Source organism: Aythya ferina (genome assembly GCF_964211825.1).
Source record: "Aythya ferina genome assembly, chromosome: 9".
NCBI classification, from domain to species: domain Eukaryota; kingdom Metazoa; phylum Chordata; class Aves; order Anseriformes; family Anatidae; genus Aythya; species Aythya ferina.
Window position 1 is genome coordinate 16,831,785 of NC_140305.1, and position 20,046 is coordinate 16,851,830.

The 20,046-nt window shown below is 42.7% G+C and overlaps 1 protein-coding gene across 1 annotated transcript in view; it reads right to left on the reverse strand.

The window, feature by feature from the left end:
* Positions 1-19,035, reverse strand: part of OSTN (osteocrin) — a 123,737-nt gene extending 104,702 nt beyond the window's left edge. Inside the window, exon 1 of the mRNA XM_084529033.1 lies at positions 18,718-19,035. The gene's annotated coding sequence lies outside the window, so the exon portion shown is untranslated. The remainder of the gene's footprint in view (positions 1-18,717) is intronic.
* Between the last annotated feature and the right edge of the window lie 1,011 nt (positions 19,036-20,046).

Sequence of the window (20,046 nt, forward strand, 5' to 3'; positions counted from 1 at the left end):
CACTACTAATGATACGAAGTCATAATGCAGATAATAATGATATGACCTGCAGTAAGCTCACTGGTGATGTTTGTGTTACATTTGTTTGCTGCTTTATAGTAGTTTGATGTCTAAACATTGAAAGTGAAGGGAAGGATTTGGTTATTCTGGCTTTCAAAATGGCCCCAGTAACATTGAGGAAGTACTTTCATAAGTAAAAATAACCATATGTGAGGATTTCCTTCCAGTGGGCTTATTTTTCTACAGAAAACTAGGTATTTTATTTTTTTAAAGGGATAAAAGCATCTCCCAAACAGCCTCTTGTGCCTTAGAATTGCAATATTTGGATTTCTCCATGGGGAGCAATAGTGATTTCCCAGAAGACTTTTAAATAAACAACTGTCTTTCTGTGTAGTTACTTTAAAGTCATAAGGCAGACTTCCAGAATAGGCTATTTAAAAGCATGATTGTAGGCACTATTGCACTAGATTAAAAACAATAATGCACATGAAATAAATACAAGATTCCTTTTTCTGGGGTTTTGTTGTAGTCTGTGAAAACATGGCCAGCTGATAAAAACTGGTCAGACAAGACCACTGATCTATAGCACTTTTCTGCTTTTCAGTGAAAGTATACTAAGAGAAGTGTTTTTAAGGAAACTGTGTACAGTTTTTTTTTCCTCTCAAGGCATTTTTCTAGTAATAGACTCTAAATCTACTATATAATGTGGCACTGAAGAAAATAATTTCGTTCATTGGAGTTTTTATTGTTGCATATGATAGTGCAGAAAATATCTGGCCTTATCTTAAGTGATGGGAAACCCTAGTATTTGTGGTGATATGGGATGAACAACATGCAGGCAAATAGACAGTGTGGCCAGAGGATTATACCCAACGCAGCTGTAGATATCACATCGTTCAAAGCAGCTGTAAAACTTAAGCAGAGAAAGATCTCTGTATTCTAATGGTGCCAAATAATATTGCCTAAGTTTTTCAATGATACGGAGTCATCAGCAGTAACAAATACAATATTTGCTGACAAAACAAATAATAAATCATATTTTGTTTTCTCTAAGGAGAGAAAACCTTTCCCATTTGATGTTTGCTTTCCACATCTTTAGATCAACTCATTTTGAAAATTTCTTTGCAGAGAACCAGCACAAAGCAGTCAGATCTTTGGTACAATTCCAAGCAGGGTTTCAGTGGAACTGAAACAGTGCTTGAATCTTTGCAGCATTTTGTTAGAGGATGACTGGCCCCGTTGTCTCATAGCAAATAAATTATAGATGTAACTGAATAGTTCAATAAATACTTCACCTAAACATGTCTTCCTCTTTTGCTGCAGGCTCCTGAGTTTTGCTCAGCACAAAAATATGGAGTCCTGTGGCAGGAATTTGTGTTAAGTCCCATAGTGCTGCTCCTGGTTTGCAAATACAAAAACTTACAATTCTAGTTTAGAAAACTGTGAGAAAATGTATCTGCTGTCTGCTCCATGTGAACAATGCTGCTGATTGTCATAGCAGAAGGAGCACACTGGAAAGGAAATTCACCAAATACAGGTGACTTTTTTTCCCCGCCGACAGCATCATTTGAACAAGTATTTCCTTATCTATCATTAAGTACAATGCAAACAAGCCTACTCTAGCACCAGCGCACAATAAGCAATGTGAGGACTGAGACTCTTCTGCTTTTCTGTTTCTTTATAAACAAGAGGAAGAAGCTCAGGATTCTGATATGGCCTCTGGTATGCTACTTCACTTCTGTGCTTTGATTTCTACTGGTTCCACCACCAGACCAGTTCATAGCAATTTAACAAGAAAACACAATACTTGCTGCTGCAAAATGTGTGAGGTTCCCTCTTGCCCAGGAGCAGCTCCAGATGTGTACCTCTGGGACTGGGAGGCATGACTTGAATGGCCCAGGGGCACTGGGAGGCTCTTTGGGCAATGGAAACTTCATCATCTGTAAATATCCATTTTGTATTAACATATCTGTTTTATTTTTTTATTTGAAGTTTTTTCTTTGTGAATGGAACACATGCAGCTGCACACTTTAAAACAACCCATGTCTAGAATGTATGCTATTAGAAACAAGTTAATTTAACACTATGTTTGATTTTTGTGATTGAGAGTCTATGATTATACATAAACATCAATTTTACTTGTATAATTAAGTTTAAGTTATGCCTAATAAAACTTGAAATAACATCTAGTTGATGCAAATCTGCCCACAACTATACACTTCAACATCTATTAAACAACCATTGTTCACACTGCACAGCGTAACACCTAGCAACTACACGCCTCTTCAGAGGACTGAGGGAGATCTTTATTTCCTGCAAACATGGGTGTCCACACAAGCAGGTGCAGCTTGCGAGCATGTTATAACAGAAGTAAAGATGCAATAGCCACAGGTATGCCACTTCAGCCAGGGCTTGCACAATGCCTTTCAGTGATCCATTATTGTTTTCACTAAGAGATTCCACACTACAGAATGACTAGGACTGAGGGAAGTACTGTGCTTTATGTTTGTTATTTTTGCAGCAAACTCACTTAATAGAACTACACCTCCTGTCTTAGTCTTCTGAGCATCGTGACAGTACTCTGCATACTCCTGATTTTGACTCTGAAGTGATGAATTGTAAAGTGGCACCGAGGTGTAATGTAAAGAGACTGAAGATGAGAGATAAGCATGAGTAAAAAATGCAAGTCTCTATTTAGTCAGCTATACTCAACACCAAAAGTAAAACTGTTATTTATTAACTTCCCTGTCTGACTGGGGGAGGGTTTAGTAGTGACCACACACCAGCTAGGACCAGCGAGATCAATTTTTTATTGGAAAGTGAAATTATTATTCTTTGTATTGCTCCTGAGATACAAAAAACCTCCTGCTTTAAACTCTTTTGTCCTCTAGAAGCCACTGTTAGCCTAGCAGATGATTCACAAACACCCTGGCTTGTTGCCAGGTAGATGACACCCTGTCACAGAGAGCGCAGTCTATAAATAATTCGTAGAATGAGTTGTGATTCACCTAAAATGCCATCTTTCCAGCCATTCCTCTGGTTCATTAGTTGTGCATCACTGAGTTATTTCAAGGCTAAATATTTACATGCACCGCAGCCCAAGGAAATCAGCATAATAGAGGAGTGTGAGCAACGGAGTATAGAAATCATCAGGGGCATGAACATCTGGAGTGGGCTGCATATTTCCTGATTTAGTCAAAATTCCCACTCGAGTAGTAGCTGCGACACACGTATGGTCAGCCGAAACTCCCAGGTACCTCTCCAGAAGCCTATTATCCAAAGAACACACTTGTTGTTTATAAAAGCAACGTACGCATGGCTAACGTCTTCCACCACCACTGCGTTCCCTGTTAATGATCGCAGAAGAAACAGTCAAAAAAGTCGGGAGCGTGGGCGCTTTTCAGCACTTCCAGGACTTGGGAAAGTGCCCTTGGATGAGGGGCAGGGCAGGCCAGGAGCCCCACCAGCCCGGGCAGCAGCAGCGAGGAGCTCCCGGAGCCCGGCCGGGGCCGCCGGCTCTGGCCATGGTGCTGAAACTGCAGCACAGCGGAGCAAGGCCCTGCGCATCTCAAACATTACTTAATTTATTTCACATACCTTAAGTTTTATACCTGGATGCTAAAGCTTGTTAGAGTTAAAATCATCATCACTTTTTTTGTTGTTATAGGGTTAGGTAGACCATCCAGATATCAACACAGGGTCTGTTATTTGGGGAACGGTATTCAGTCTTTAAATACTCTCAAGTGAATTCTGCTCTCCTTTCCGCCAATTAGGATCTCAGATACCCTCCCTCTTTTCAAAAAGTTTTATCCGAAGTTAAACCATCATAAATGGGACCTGAGATATACAGTACTCCGCTGCACTTTCCATCATCCACCCTGGAATTACATGACAGGCTGCTGCTGTGATGATTTGCAGCAATCAAAAGACAGAAAATAAGAACTGGCTTGCCAGTGATGAATCCTAGCAGTGCAAAATTATCTGGCAACTTCAAACAATAGTGAAAAGGAAAGATCTATGTAAATAAAGAGGTTCCATGCAGTTTTTAGTTTTAAGAAGTGCTGACATCTCTTTTATTATACAACCACACAGTTTGAAGGCGCAAGTAACTCCTTCCTCTGGGAAATAGACACCACTGGCCAGCCCCAGACAAAATCCTAACCTGACAACAGTGTATCCCCAGATCAGCTTTACTTAAAAGCTCAGAAGATTACTGTAGAACAAGTTAAAAATTAGCTCAGCAGTATTTGAACTCAATTGCAACTGCTGTACCTGCTTTGAATTCCAGCTTCCTCACCTGGGCCTAGAATTAAACAGAACAAGTAGGAATTAAGTGATCCCTCCTTGCTTCAGGAAACAGGGCTAATTTTGATTACCCATGGGTCATGAAATATTTAATGATACCTTTCTGCAAGTGAATGGAGAAGTCCTGATTTAATACTGCTAGGTATTGTTTAAATTTGCCAGCTTCAGTTTCCTTCACAGACTGATGTTAATCTGGTGTTTATTCTTGCCTTCTTACCTGAAGCATTCAACAATACTGCTGTGTGAAAGCTGCTGTGTGCCTCCCCAATTGTTTCAGCAGCACTATTTTTTCTGAAATAAGTTGTTCATCTCTCGCAGTCTAAAAATTGCACTGCCCACTGAAATCTGCATGAGTTAGTACTATCCCTGAGAACAAATGGAGCTGAAAGAGCTTTAAGTTTCTCCTTACTGAAAGGCCTTTTATCAGTTTGAAATATCATTACCTCAATGGCTCTGTGGCCATTTCAGAGGTGTATAAACACTTGTTGCCTATCTGTTAGCCATTCAATTACTAAGATCTTGATACTGTGTAAATATTTAACTACAATAGGGGATATAAATCAGAGAAAGTGATTTTGTTTCATTCCACTGGTGGCAGTAAATCACAGTCTATTCAGACTACTGGGCTACATCCAAGGAGCTGAGCTGCGAACACAGGCAGGCGTTATCTAAGATTTCCTGTAAAGCAAGTCCTAATCTAATTCAGACCTCATGGGGCAAGACAAGCAGTATACACCACAATTCCAGAAGCCAAGACCACTTCCAGAAATTTTTGCTAGGTCAGCCAGAAAATGAAAAACTGCCAGTACCCAACTGTTGGGCTAGGTTTCCAAAGGATGTGACCAAAACCCCCAGAAGGCCTGTGAGAGCAGGTGCAATTGAGTTTGAGCCCCTGGATACTAACAAAAAGACAGCAAAGGGGAGGAGCAGTGAGTTCTGGTCTCATTTGTTTCCTACAGTAGCAGAAAAAGGATCTAAATATCACCAGAGACAGCAGCACAAGACCAGTCACCCTCTCCACCCATGTTTGTGTGCTGTAACAGATCCAGCAGCTGTTGCAGAAAGAGCCATCATGTGCTGCTACTCCAGAGACACAACACCATGCTCCCTATTGCAATGGGAGCATGGATTTTCTTGCATCTCCATCCCTACATGCACTGGGATTCTGAAGTCAAAGTCTCCAAGGACATGTTTTTTTCTAGGAGTACTTTTTGCAGGGTATTTTATCTCGCCAGTGCCATGTGGTGGGCCCCAGCTCTACAGGCCCACTCCCATGGGAAGGGAGGGAGGGTGCAGTCAGAGGAGCTGCAACAGCCAAACTCCTCTCCAAGGGAGCCTGATTGCAGAGAGGACATGAACATGCAGGTATAAGACACCCCCCCACATCCACATGCTTTGTTCAAGAACTTTTCCAGGCCACACAGCATCACTTGTGGCTGCTGACAGTGAAAGTTAATCTGCCTCTGCAAGGGCTGATTGCTTTTTACTCTTGCCTGCCCTCCTTTTCCACTTGGCCCACGTGCAGGTACAAGTTCAGCAAGTGTCTGCAAGCCCCAGTGCATACAAACAAGCCTTGTGCAGCGTTCTATTTTGGTTTTCTCTACCCCCCTTGTGGCCTCCCCTGGCTAAAGTCAAAGAAACACTGAAGCATCCAAGTAAATCAGCCCATTGCCTTTTCTCATCAACTTTAAAATGCTTTCCTTGATGCCAAAAAAATGACAATTCTCTACAGAACCAGGCTTGCAGGATAGTTGTATTGAAGCTATTTCTTTTTGCCTTGCTTTCCTGAAAGGCATGTTGGCAGGGGAACGTGTCTCCAGACTCAAGTCCAGCACCCCGTACTGAGCCCACAGAACGTGCAGGGCTGACAGAGTGCAGAGGGTGCCCAGCATGAATCTGCTCTGCGAGCATTTACCTCCTACCACGGTCATCCTAAGACAGGTCAAATTAATCACACCATAGCTGACAGCTGCTAAATAAAAACCCATGAGGAGATGAGCCCAAATGCAGTGCGTATTAGGCACCCTGAGGGACAGAGCTGAACACCGTTAACCAACCTGAGCTGAATTCCCCAAGGGCCGAATGCGTGAGGCAGAGTAGGCAGACCCCTGGGCTGGCAGCAGTGACTGAGCCCCTCGTTGGCTTGAGCAGAGGGGAGAGGCATGCAGTGAGACCAAGGTAGCGTGGTGGGGAGTTTCTGGTATGGCTGCTCCCTATCACACGATGCAGGTGGTTATTAATAAAGAAGCAAACCCAGTATCCCCTACATACTGCAACATTACACAGCCCTGTCCTGCATCGGCGCTGTTAAAGCTTTCACAACTATTTCTGTCACTGGACAAGCTCAGGCTGCCTGCAGCTGACTGCAACACTTCTCCCTGCTCTCCTCTTCCACAGCAGGAAGTACACAGCTATGTGGAGGGGAGAAACTACGCCCCAGAGAAAAAGGAGGGAGGGAAAAGTGAGGTTACAGTGATAATCACCATTTACCACAGGAGCTATCTGTGCTGATTTGACCAGGTCAAAACTTTCTGTAGAAGGCAAGAAGTGGTATGAACATCAATTTAGAGGAAGGAACTGATTGGTAAATTGCTTTGAATTATCTTTGAAACAGCAGTTACAGTAGTATGGAGAATTTTTGGATGGCTAGAAAAGAAAAAGAAAATACAATCTTGTTTTAGTTGTTGCCCGAGTCCAGTTCAAGGGAGGTAATGTGCAAAAGGAAGCAAGGCTGGAGGAGCAGGGAGCAATATTAGTATGTATTCTTTTCTCCCTGATTTCGTTTTCAGCCCACTTTGGAATTGGCTGTTCATTTCAGCATGGATGCACTCAGCAGTTTGTGACACACTGTGCTGTTTTGCTCTGCCGGCTGTGTTGCGCCTGCCAACATTTGTTGAGAAATAACAGGAGGTCACACATGGTGTCAAAAAAATACCCCTGGCACAGTACATAGAAAAAGGCATTGTATTAGTGGCAATGAATTCAGACCTACTGATGGTGGAATTAATGAAATCCGTGGCTGGCACTCTTCACATCCCAATAAAGGCTACAATGAACAAAGCAAATGTACTGGCCACTAGCCCATAGGATCGGCAACCCCTGCTTGTCCAAGGCAGCTGGAAGCCCCTTGCCTTCCCTGGCAGGCCCCAAAGTGGAGAAGGAAATTACACAGCTTGCTCAAGATCTCTGATCTCTGACTAAGGCAACAGGACATCAAGAGACAGGGAAGCCAAGTAATGCTCAGTGGCATGGAGGACAATAAATGGTGAGCATTTGCTGATTATTTTGACTTTCATGTTCTTGGGCTCTTTCAGATCCAGCTACAGGTGAGCAACATCCTCTCCTCTTTCGTTTTCATTTCCTGTGAAGCTAAAACCTATTACCTGAGTAACAGCATTCACTGGGACTGGTGGTTTCCAGTCCCATTTAGGCAGCCTTCAGTAGTATTATGTTGGCCTTCATCTCTTCATCATCCGTGTTAAGCATAAACAAACAAGGATACATGTACTTCCAGATAAAATTCCCCATGATACAAGGAGAAAAACACTTTCCCAGGAAACACAACAAGGCCCCAGGAGGTGGTGTACCACCTCCTTCTTGCAGGTGGAAAGTTGGCTGGACAAGGCCCTGAGCAACCTGATTCAGCTTTGAAGTTACCCCTGTTTGAGTAAGAATGCCTCTATACATCCCCTTCTACCTCAAGTTGTTAACATTTCAGTGGTTCTAAGACCACGCTTGCTCAATCAGCAATCTGTTCACCTACCATTTACCTGCATGTAGAGTCATTCACCTTTCATCCACCTTAGACTAGCCATCACTACCTGCAGTATGATTCATCACTTCCCTTTTCCCTGTAGTATAGGATTACAGATCTCCATTGTCACCCCTTACTCTTCCTTCTGTTCAAATGCATCAGAAATCCTACTTATCCACTTTAACTCTTCTAGGCATGTCCTTCTCTAGGCATTTCAAAGGACAGCCATTTCTGGTGGTTTCTGTATTAACCCTGGCTACGTAGTCACTCAAATTCAAAAGGACAATTCAACTCCTGGTGTTTAAAATATAACTGGGTGCACCAAGTCAGACACATGCCAGGGTCAAGTCTTCTAAAAGAAGTACCCACAGATCAAAAAGACTCAATTAATGCCTTTCTCCTATGGCATTTTAATGTGATTCTTTCATGTTTAATGTTTAATATGAGTAGAATAATTTTTGTCTTTTGTAATTCCACATTAAGACAGATCAGAGACACCAACTGTTCCAACTGCACTCAATGCTCCTCAGCTGGTTACCCAACCGATGGCAGCAACCCTGGAAAAAGCCTGTGCAATTGGAAGCCTCTCCTCTTGTACTGTTTCTAACATGCCAGTAGGGAAGCAGGGATGCAGACTCCCACACACACACTCCCAGGTTCACTAGAGCCCCAGGAGCTCACTCTGCCGGGCAATTGTCATCCCTGTGTAAAATCTGTACAAAGCCTTCACTTTTACAGCAGTGCAGGATGCTGTTTGGCCCAGACCAAAGTACTGGGGCTTTACTCTGAAGCAGAAGTCCCCCGAGGATGCTATGCCCTTGTTTTTCTTCTGTGAAGTGGGTATAGTCTAACATGAACTTATGCTTTTGCATTTCAGAGGAGAAATTTCAAGTGAAAGCCTGCAGAGAGAAACAGCTCAGTGCTGGGGCTCAACTGCGCAGCCTCAAGCACCACTTTGGGCACAAGCAGCCGTCCTTCCCAGAGCTGCAGACTCAAGAAGGAGGTGCTCAGGTCTCTGCTGCAGCAGCTCTAAGTTTTCCTAACCAGGGGATGGAGTACAAGATGCAGATCACAACCTGGATTTCTCACACCACCTTTCATTCATTGCACTTATTAATACAATCAAGCTGGTATTAGTATTAGCAGATAACTATTCCAACAGTGCTCCTGTTATTCATTTCCATCCTCACACTATAGCTAGAGCACGAGTGGGGAGACCAAATCTATCTCTTGCTTCAGAAGTGGAGAGTTGTGTCCAGGCTGACTAAAAGCAGTTTCACATCCCAACTCGAAGGCTGATTAAAAATCAGCTGTGAGATTGCTGTGCAATTCCACTGTAATCCATCCCTTATATCAACCTGAGAAGTTTGAGAGCAATCTTTACAGCTGTGGTTTGACTGATGGCCCCTAAAGCTAAGTTGAAAACTGTTGATTCCATTTTTATAGTGTTTGACACAGCCTTTTACTTCCGTTTTGAAAAAATGCTGTACAAGGAAAATTAAAAAGTTAAGACAGACTTTGAAGTGAAACATATTTGGGATGCATTTTCTACCTGGAGTGGAAATCTCAAAAATCAATAGTATTTCTTGAAGTATTTTGATTTTTATGGAAATGCATTTTCTGATGGAAAATATTTTTGCTGGATTTTTTTTACAGAAAGCTTTTCTCAGCTTTGAAGGAAAATATGGGGCATGGAAAACAGAGCCATCAATTGCAAATGCTCTCACATGGGAGATCCAGCTGCATACAGCAGCCTTGGCTGAATCAATTTTGCACCAGAGCCACACTTAAGCTGCACTACCAGGTAGTCGGGGTGACAGTGACTATGATGTATTGATGTTCAGCTGTTCCTCCATGCTTATAACCAGTGTGCAGAGAAGCATTTTGCATCAGCTCCAAGCCAGCCAGCTACCTCTCACTAGTAAATTAAGAAGGATTTACCAGACACTACTGATGATCTGGTCTTGGGGTTGCAACAGATTTTTGAAGATGGAGGAGGCAACCAGAATATGTGCTGATAAAGCCAGCAAACTTGGGACCAAGGTCTTTTGTTTTCTTTCCTCTGATGCTAAAGAGAGGAGCGTGCCTGGGTCTGCACAGAGTGTTCCTGCTGAACAATGTCAGACACACGCCAATTTGGAGGTCTGCCAGTCCAGAGCCACCTCGGTGAACCCATACTGCGAGGCAGAGGGAACACACAAAGACCAGACCTAGGTTATCACAGTCCTCCCAGAGAAGGCCAAAGCAGCCATTTGTCATCATTATGTTCCTCCCCTATTCTTATTTCTGTGCTCTCTACAAAATAAAGTAATGCTTACTGAGAAATAAGAGGAGGGAAAGAACAACCTGAATACCTGAGACTGCCTAAACTGATGGAAATGATGAATAACAGCATGGCTGGCCTATTCTTCCTTCGGGTGTTGCATGACCCACTGCTTAAAATATCAGAGCCTTGATTTACTACATGCCACAGCTTAAAAAGGTTTTGATTGCTTGGCACCTCCCTTCTGCCAAAAACTTGGCTAGCATCCACCTGTGATGCTTCTGCACATCTTGCACAGCAGAATCCCCAGACACTTCTGGAGATTCAAGTTTTTAGAAACCTAGTCTCAGTCTAGGATGGCACGTGCTAACATCAAACTGGAGGCCTTACACTTATTGCTAAAAACACATCGCTCTGGCAAATGACTACAGCAGGTAGAGAAAACCACGTGCCCAGATACTTCCACGTACAGTCCCATGAGATCAGAGTTGTGACTGTCACCCACAGAGAAGGTGAACAGTGCCAGGTTAGTGCAAAACCAAGGAATGACAAACAGAGGGGGCGCTTGTGGACACATGGGCATTAGTTGTGTTATCTTGGATCTGATCATTTACGCCAGCAACTTTTGATTAGCTGCTTCCTTGTTGACACTTGGTCTGGTTGAATTGAACAGCAGAGGACACTGGAGTTTCTTCACTGTAACAGCTGAAATGAGTACAAACAAGGAAGCTAGAGTAAATCACTGGCACCCAAATTACCATCACTGTGCTCAGTATCCACCAGAGACTCATCTACTGAACTCTACAGTGAGAGCCTCAACAACGTCATCCCCCCAGGCAGGTCCAGGAGCTAGTTAGCCCCAGCAGGACTGTGAAACAGTGAGGTATGAGCTCCTGGTCTCAAGAAACACCTTGTGGAAACAGCATGAGTTAGGTGATAAGGCAAGCTCTTGGCCTGGCTCTGACACTAACTCCTGAGCCTCTCCCCTGAGTGGTATTGCTTCTCCTTCACTGCCTGTTAGGTGATCTACTATCTGTTCTCCTGCTGGAAACAGATCTCATTTCCTAGGAATTGGCAAAGGTGACCTTGTGAAGATCGTGAGCAATTCATTTCCTGTTTCACAGAGACATTTTTGAAAGAATTGGTCATTCACTCTGGCCAGAGGAACGATTCCATTTTAAGCCACCCTCCATTTACTGACACAGTTCATCTACCTGGGATGCACGCTGCATTTGCTATCAAGCATAGAATTACTAAAGGAGAGTTTTCTTCTACCACCATGTGAGTACACCCCTGCAACTCCACCATGCTACTCCTGACATACATTAGGAGCCAGCGTGATAGCAGTAGCAGGAGTTTAGTGGGAAATGGTTTTTGAAGACTTCCAGAAATCTCCCATCCAGTGCCAAGAATCAAGAGCTTTCCAGAAGTGAGAATAAAAGCCAAAGCAACACAGCTCCAAGTGTTGTGGGGGTCACATATAACAACACAGAGTTGCCACTCCTGGCTCAGAGGAGCAACACCCTCATGTCCCCGTGCCTGGTGAGCAACAGGTCTCCAACAGCTCCTGAAGGGCGACCACACAGCTTTGTCTTCAGTTGTATCAAGGAAACTCTTACAAAGAATGTTTTATTAAGCTGCTATGTTCCTGCTGAGTGTGAGAAACCCTTGAGAAATCAAGTATTTCTAAAAGCTCCCCACTGCACAATTACACTCACGGTAGACACCTGGGAAACCTGTCAGCTGAGACCCTAAGGGGGTAGCTGCACAGGGAGCCCAGTACTTGGGTGAAGCAGCCAGGTCTTGCTGAACTCATTTAAGCCCAACCGTTGAGCATTTCTGAGGGGTTCAACCACCACGCAGTCCATGGAAACCAGCTGTGAAAACACAGTTATAGGAAATGAGATCTTAAATCACCTCTTATCCCTCAGATGCTGCCCTGATAGCTCATCTGTATGGAGATAAAGGTGTTCATTTGTAATTATTCAAAAGAATTTGTTTGGAATTCTTTGGCATAATCTGTGATAAGGATCACTACATAATGCTTGACAAAGAAATAGTTACGAGTAAAGTTTAAAACCTCATTTCTCATTGCCATCTTCTGGTCAGAGTGGTGTAGTGTATTTTCTTGCTAAAATACACAGCAATATAGGGCACAGATGGGTCACAAGTACAGTTCTGATTAGGCTGCAGTGATGTGCTGGTGTGCAGGACAGGTAAGAAAGCAGCTCTTTCCTGCCTTCACAGCCCCTCTGTAGCAGATGCTCAGAACAGTGATTCTGTGAAAAATTATGCTTATAATTTCAATGTGCAAGACCAAAGCTCACTGAAATATCTTAAATGACTTTTTCTCATACTCTAGCAATATTAAAATGATTATTAGTCAAATATTTCAGTCTTAATTATGCTGAGTAAATGAAAAACAGCTTTAAAAAAAAATCACTCTGTAGTTACAGTCTGATATTTTCTAGATCACTACCCTCAGAGCTTGAATCCCTGGGGGCAGGCTAAAGCACGCTTAAGCTACATTCAGTGAATATTCCTTGTGCTAGCACACCAGTACTTCTGATCTGGGTGCAAAGTAGCCTTGTAGGTACACACATCACAGATCACCGGGATCTGGTTGCATACCTATGGCCCCAGAGTGCAGAGCTGCACCACTGGCCTGCCGGGGAATTGATTTATGCACCAAACAGGCACAGACAGGACAGCTTCTGTTCACTGCCATGCTGACCTTGGCATCTGCATGCAAAAATTACACTTGGTCCTTGCTACTTTTGACATCATTTACATGAAGTAAGGCTCCTTATCTAAGCTGCAGACACTGGTTTCCTCACACTATTACAGAAGAGCATTGCTCAAACTCAGTTTTCCCAGTCGCTTTCCTTCTTGAATACAACATCCCAAGCAGCTTCACCTGCAGCTCATTTAAACACAAAGCTTCCTCCAGATTTCCAGAAAACTTAAGGGCTTTTGCACAGCTCTCCCTGCAGACTGGAGGACAGAGGACTGGATGCCCTATACCTGCCTACACTTTGCTGAGATGTGCCCTCTGGCCATGAGTCACACACAACAGGGAAGCAGTTGAATATTTACTCACGTCATACCTCTTGACTAGATCATTTGGAAAACTTTTGGCCAATCCCCAAGCTCTGCTCCCTTTAGCCTTTAGTTAAACAAGAGGGAAAGTTTAACTGTTTTGTGAATTTAAAGCAGAACAAGAAAGGAACAATGAACATAAATAAGTTTAACCAAAGAGGGAATCAGAAGAGGGTATAGTAGGGAAAACAAACAGAGGTATTAGCAAAGCCAAGTTCCTTGCTTCTCTTGCAGAAATACACCTGACTGAGTCAAGGAGTGGGGCCGTTCCTGAGAGCTGCTCCTGGTGCCTCTACATTCTTCCTAGAGCAGCACAGTGTGGGTATTTTGCTCATGGTTCCCTGGACACTCTTCAAGCTGCCCCATTTTCCCTCTGCTCTCTTGGAGACAGCTCAGAAGAGTCCTTCATCTAAAGCATCACCACATACTGGCAGCTGGGGGGGGACTGCTCTCGCACACCAGACCACCTCTTTCCTCCCCCCACAGCCCACTTTTGTTCTACCTATCAAAGCCCATCTGCTGCTGAAACAAGTGGGAGCCCAGGTCTTCTCCAGCACCTGGGTTATCCATCATGTGTTACTGTCACAGTGCTGGCAGTCAATAGTCTCAGACTGGCTGCTCTTTTCCCAGTTCTGGTAATCTGAACCACAGATTTCTCTTCACCTCTGGTTTGTGACAGTTCCAGCATGTAACTCGGTTAAAACCAGGATTACAAGGTCTTTTACCAGGACATGTTTTCAAAGACTCATTTTCTGAGCCCTGGGGTTGAGTGATAGCCATTCGTATATTCCTGCTTTACAAGCTACAAGCAAGCAGCTCAACAAGACCTTGCACACTTTGGGTTTCCTCAATCATTTAAGCAGTATAGTAGACAAATAAGGAGGCGGATTACCCAAATACATATTTATTTGTTTATAGATTCCATTTATTTCACTCAACTGTTTTAAGCAAATACCATTAGGGTGCTAAAGCCAGGTTGCATTCACAATCTGATTAAGTCTGTCTCTGTATATGTTTATACAGAGATCAGCCTTCACCTATACACTCACCCAGCAGTGGCCCTGCTTTTCTGGATAAGCACTGGCGTCCAAGTCCCATAAATCAAACACTTCTGAAGAGATCCAAGCCATTAAAGCTATTTATTCTGAGGATGAAAATGTGTAGTATTGTGTGAGCATCTCAAGAAAAGGCTCTGTCCAGATTTGATTGGAAGCACCACCACCTTCCAAGTGATCAGATTTGTTTTGACTGATGCCATTGTTTAAAAGCCTCAGAGATGTTGTTACTGGTTAAGCATTCAAGGCACATCTTTGGCATCACCATAATATGCTTTTACATCTAATAGAAGCTGGTGTTCTGAAATAAAAAAAAAAAAAAAATGGTCCTTGAATCACTTGCACTAGAGAGAAGCAACAGATATCACCTGTATTATCCTTTTGCAAGCCACACAGCCCACCGAGTTTGAAAGCAGTGATATGAAACATTCCCAAGGAGACCAAGTAGCAGAGAAAGACAAGCCCAGGAGCTATTCTGGCTTTGTTCTACTTATTCTTTGAGCAACTGAAATATTTTCTTGCTTAAATCTGCCATGTTAAGCTAGTTAAGGGATCATTCACACTGAAAGCAATTAACAATTAATAAGGGGAAATGGCTTGCATAACAGCATACCCATGAGAACATCATGCCAGGAGTGCTTATGAAACATTCATTGGCACTTTGATTATGATTATCTGCTACTTCTGTTGTTGTATTTACAGATTTAAGCTTCACAGCATGAGTTCTGTACAAAACTACTGTACAACCAAATTCCTAGCAGTTATGAATGTGCCTAAACTTCTGGATCTGTCCCATTAATAGCACTTTACACCATTGGCAGCTACTGGACGTGCTAGGTCAAGAGCAGCATTACACACCCAAAGAGCTGTGCCCCACAGACAGCCCTGGGTGCTGGCAGAATTGTAGCACACAGAAGAGCAAATTGAGGTGGCTGAGGTTAATCCAGTGGAACAGCTGCTGCTTTAAGGAAGTCCAGGAGGCTCTTCTGAACTTATGCAAATAAAACTTATAGGAAGGAAGCCACATATGAACCATTTAGGCTTTTCACTATGTCTTAGCAGCAGCACAGCCCTCTCATATCTGCAGTTTGTTGTTGCAGTGCATTTTACACTGAGGTTGTCAGGCATACAATTCATGGACTGTATAGAAGACACTGGATGTGTGCAGGTGGCCTGCATTAAGTACCCATATTCTGTATAATTTCAGCTTTCACATACTAAAAAAAGATTCAAGAAAGAAGATTAGGTGGAGAAGGAGAAGGAAAACAAAGTTTCCAAAGCTGCTTGATCAGACGCTACAGAATATTCTCTTGAGTTGTTTGATTCCAAATCAAAGACTGGAATCCCCTGTGATGTCTGCACAAGTACTGCCTGAAGGACTGCACTGAACAGTGCCATGATCCACAAGTGAATGGTTACCAAAACCAACTGGCCACAGTAGAACCCAGGATTCATCCCTCTCCCTTGAGGACTATAATCCTCAGTCTTACTCTGATCCCAGGCCCTTTTATCTGTCTCATTTTAAACAGATCAGAAATGAGGATTGAGATTCCAGTCCCGCTGCATAAGAAGTGAATGGACAATTGCAGCAGAGCAAGGGAGATGCTGGCACTGCAGCCTCTATTGTTTGCACAGCGAAGGCTCTGGTTTTGTCTTTAAAAAAGAGTAGGTTGATCCAAAGGATTTTTCCCTTGAAATAATTCAGTTAAATCACATGACAAAATAAATTTTGAAACAAACACTTGTTTCTTAAACACCATAGCCTTCTAAGATGGTCTAGGAATTTGGCCAGCACGTCCTGCAATCACTGGGTTCTGTTCCCACACACACATGTATTTCCCCAGTATAACTAATGCAAGCACTAATAACTTCTGTGAATGAGACATGAAGCCCACTTGTGGCAGGTTTTCTGGAGGAATGCTTGCTTGAGCTGATTTGGAAGTGTCAGAAGTAACTTTGAGTCAGAAATCCTTCTGGCATGCATTGCTCAAGCACAGTTCCTAATTCTGGGAGGCTGCAATTAAGACCAAGACAGTTGCATTTCTCTTCCCCATACCATTACCCTTATCAGAGAAGGTTCTTTCCTATATTTTGATAGAGGATGATAGCAAACTTTATATGTACACATGTACTTTTGCATCTCTCTCTATATATATACGAATGGTATTTGAAACTTTAAATGCTTATTTATTTGAACATTGCCATTTACATCAATAGGAAAACATGTGTAACCAAGGGCATATGCATTTGCAGGGACAGAACTGTGTATATATTTATTTTATTAGAAAGTCCAAAAGGTATTTGACAGCACTTATGTAAACTGAGCTGATGTCGCTTCTGCATCATAACACCTAACACTACAAAGAGTGCAAGTACTTGTGCTGCTACACAAAATGTTTTATCTATTTCCAAATCAAACTGATCTGAGGCTTTTCCTCAGCAGGAGGAAAAATAGTCAAAGAACGGATTTCCATTTCAAAACCCAAATACCAGAGCTGTCCATTTCCAGCTGCACCAGCAATACACTACACTAATGCTAAACATCTACAAGACTCTCTGCCATAGTGAAGAATTAGAGAGAAATTGTACTAGAAAGATGTATGAAGCAAAAGACACTTTCTTTAAAACCACTTAAGTTTCTAGGTCTAAGGTAAAAAAATCCAAATTGCAAAGAAAAACAGTCATCTCAGGACTTAATTTCTTATCTCAGAGAACTTGCTGTTTGAGAAGTGTCAGCTTGCAACACAAGTGCAGGCTACAGGCAGGTCTTGAAAGGCTGTGTTATCATCTGTAATGAGGCCCAAGGGGTGTCAGGTAAGATCATGGCCCCACAGTCCCAAGTGCTCTACAAACCTTTCATCAGTTGAGCCAGGGGAGTTTTAGGTTAGATGTTAGGAAGAACTTCTTCACTGAAAGGGTTGTGAGGCACTGGAACAGGCTGCCCAGGGAAGTGGTGGAGTCACCATCCCTGGAAGTCTTCAAAAGACGTTTAGATGTAGAGCTTAGGGAAATGGTTTAGTGGGGACTGTTAGCGTTAGGTCAGAGGTTGGACTCGATGATCTTGAGGTCTCTTCCAACCTAGAAAATTCTGTGATTCTGTGATCAAGGATGACAGCTCACTGGGATTAGTGCTCATGACACTCAAATTCTCTATATCCACCACACAAAGCACTGGGTGACTGGAGCCTTGGCAGTGTCCATATGATGCTGGTCTACAGGTACCACCACAGCAGTATAAGCATCACTACACAAAGGATATTATTGAGTCCATTACTCTGTTGTTCAAGCATTTTATGTGCATAAAGTCCCTACAGACAGCCTCATCCAATATTACTTTTCTTCCTTTTGTCATTCTAATGTGATTTTGGGGCTGTGATTCATTTCAGATTCACCAACATCCTTCATCCTCCCAGTACTAGTCACCAAGAGCAAATTTCCAAAACCCACCAAATAGTTTAACCTGTCACCGACATTAGTTAGCTTAACCTAGACAGATAAGAGGTACACTTAAAAAGTATTCATAGTGGTAAAGAGAGCAAGTTCAATCCAAACTAATAAATAATTCTAACATTTTAAACAAGGATGGCATGCTCTGTGCATTAAATAATTCTCAAGGCATTCACAAGCAATTGTAGCCTTTTTCCCCTCAAGAGCCACTATGTCTGCTACCTGTTAACATACCTCATTCACCTCTATATACTATCACTCCCTCTACCAGAGGGATCACCTTTAGATTACAGTCTGTTCCTGGTAACTCCTGAATTCCAGCTCTCTCTGGTATGTACACTTATGAAAAGCATAACAAAGGCTTCTGGAAATTTGATATTACTTTAATAATTATTTACATTATAGCAGCACCATGAAGTGCAACTGAGACCACACAACAGTACATGCTGTATATGCACTAAAAAGATACTTCTTGCCAAAACAAGCTTACAAGCTTGGCATACAGTAGGGTCTTCGTTAAGCCTATTAGCATGCTGCTGACACCTCCAGGGGTCAGAGACCTGATCCTCCCTCTGCCAAGACTAGCTTCAGTGAATACACAGTCCTGTCAAGGGTTAGATCTCTTGTGCTATGTCCAGCTGATGAGCATGTGAGGAAGAGAGTAGCTGAGAACAGGCTGCCACAGCTATCGCTCCTCAAAGCAAGGTCTATATGGGGTGCACCCTAATCCTTCTGTCTTTTGTCACAACAGAAAGGAAACCTTGAAATTAAATGCTTGCCTTCAACGCACTTACCTGCTTTGAAGAGGGGATAGTTCCACAGCTAAAACATCAAATGTAGGAATTTCAAAGAGATTTTCTACATTCAAGGCACCAAGCACATCATGAAGGAGCAGCAAGGACTTGCAGCATAAGGGCCTTACCAGCCCATCACACGCATCCAGCCTGGAAAGCAGCCAAGCTTAGCCAAGACCCTAAGTAACTAGAGACATCTAGAAATGTTCAGGGTGATGAGGCAGGTTCAAAGTCAACCAGGAAGACAATCCATGGGTCAGATCCAAAAATAGTCTGCCAGGCCTGCAGTGGCAAGGCACATCCAGGGTGAGGCCAGAAAATCATCCTAGGCACTAGGGCCTTACTCAATAGCACTAATTGCTAAAATTAAAGGAGTATCAAGTTACAGAACATGGCACAAAACAGGCCTAAAGCCCCCAGCATGAGTTTAAATAGGATTGTTGGGCAGGGGCCATTAGTAGAGGGCCCAGGTGTTATTAGTACCATCAGAGGCCTGACCTAAGTTTAGAGGCCTACCTTAAAGGTTGTGGTTGTATATTTGCCTGTAGTTCCTCTAGCTACTAGAAGAAAGTGATGAAGTTTCTACGTATCAGAAAACATCTCTGATTAGTTTTGTTTCTAAATCATTTATCCAAAATGGTATATTGGAATTTGTTCACGCTTTTCAGTTCAAAATGAGGTTAGAGGTAAATATCCTGACTAATTGATGAAGAGATGCGTGGAGATTCACCGTAGAGATTCACTCTAGACCCCAATTAGATATTGGTTGAGCAGTGAAATTTGCGTTCTGGTAAAGACAAGCTTGGTTTGAAACTAAACCTGGCTTATGGAAGATGACCTCCCTTGTTTAATTTTTATTTTCTTATAAAAAGAATAACTGTGAATTTTTAATATCGTGTTTCTGTTTTCCCCTTGGTAAAAGAATTTCTCTGCTCCTTTAATATATTTATATAACTGAATTTTTAATTCTCTAAAGCCTGGGGTAATGAGTTTCACTTGACCTCCTATTTTACCAGCCAAAAAGTGAATTCAGAACCCTGTTGTATTTGATGCAGTATAAACACTGAATGCATTCCAAAAAGCTGTAAAGGCTAAAAAGCGAGACAAAAGAGATAACTACATACAGAAATGGTCTATAAGAAAGGCCAGCAGGAAGAAACTGTACAATATACTTCCAAGCGGTAAACATGAGTGCAGTGTCCAGAAGACTGAGGGCTGGCAGCTAAGATGCTGGGACCATTGGCTGTCAGAGATGATGATTATATTCAATTATATTCCTTTTGCTTGTGGATTTGTTTTTATCCATCTTTCCAAAGTTTTCCCAGTGTC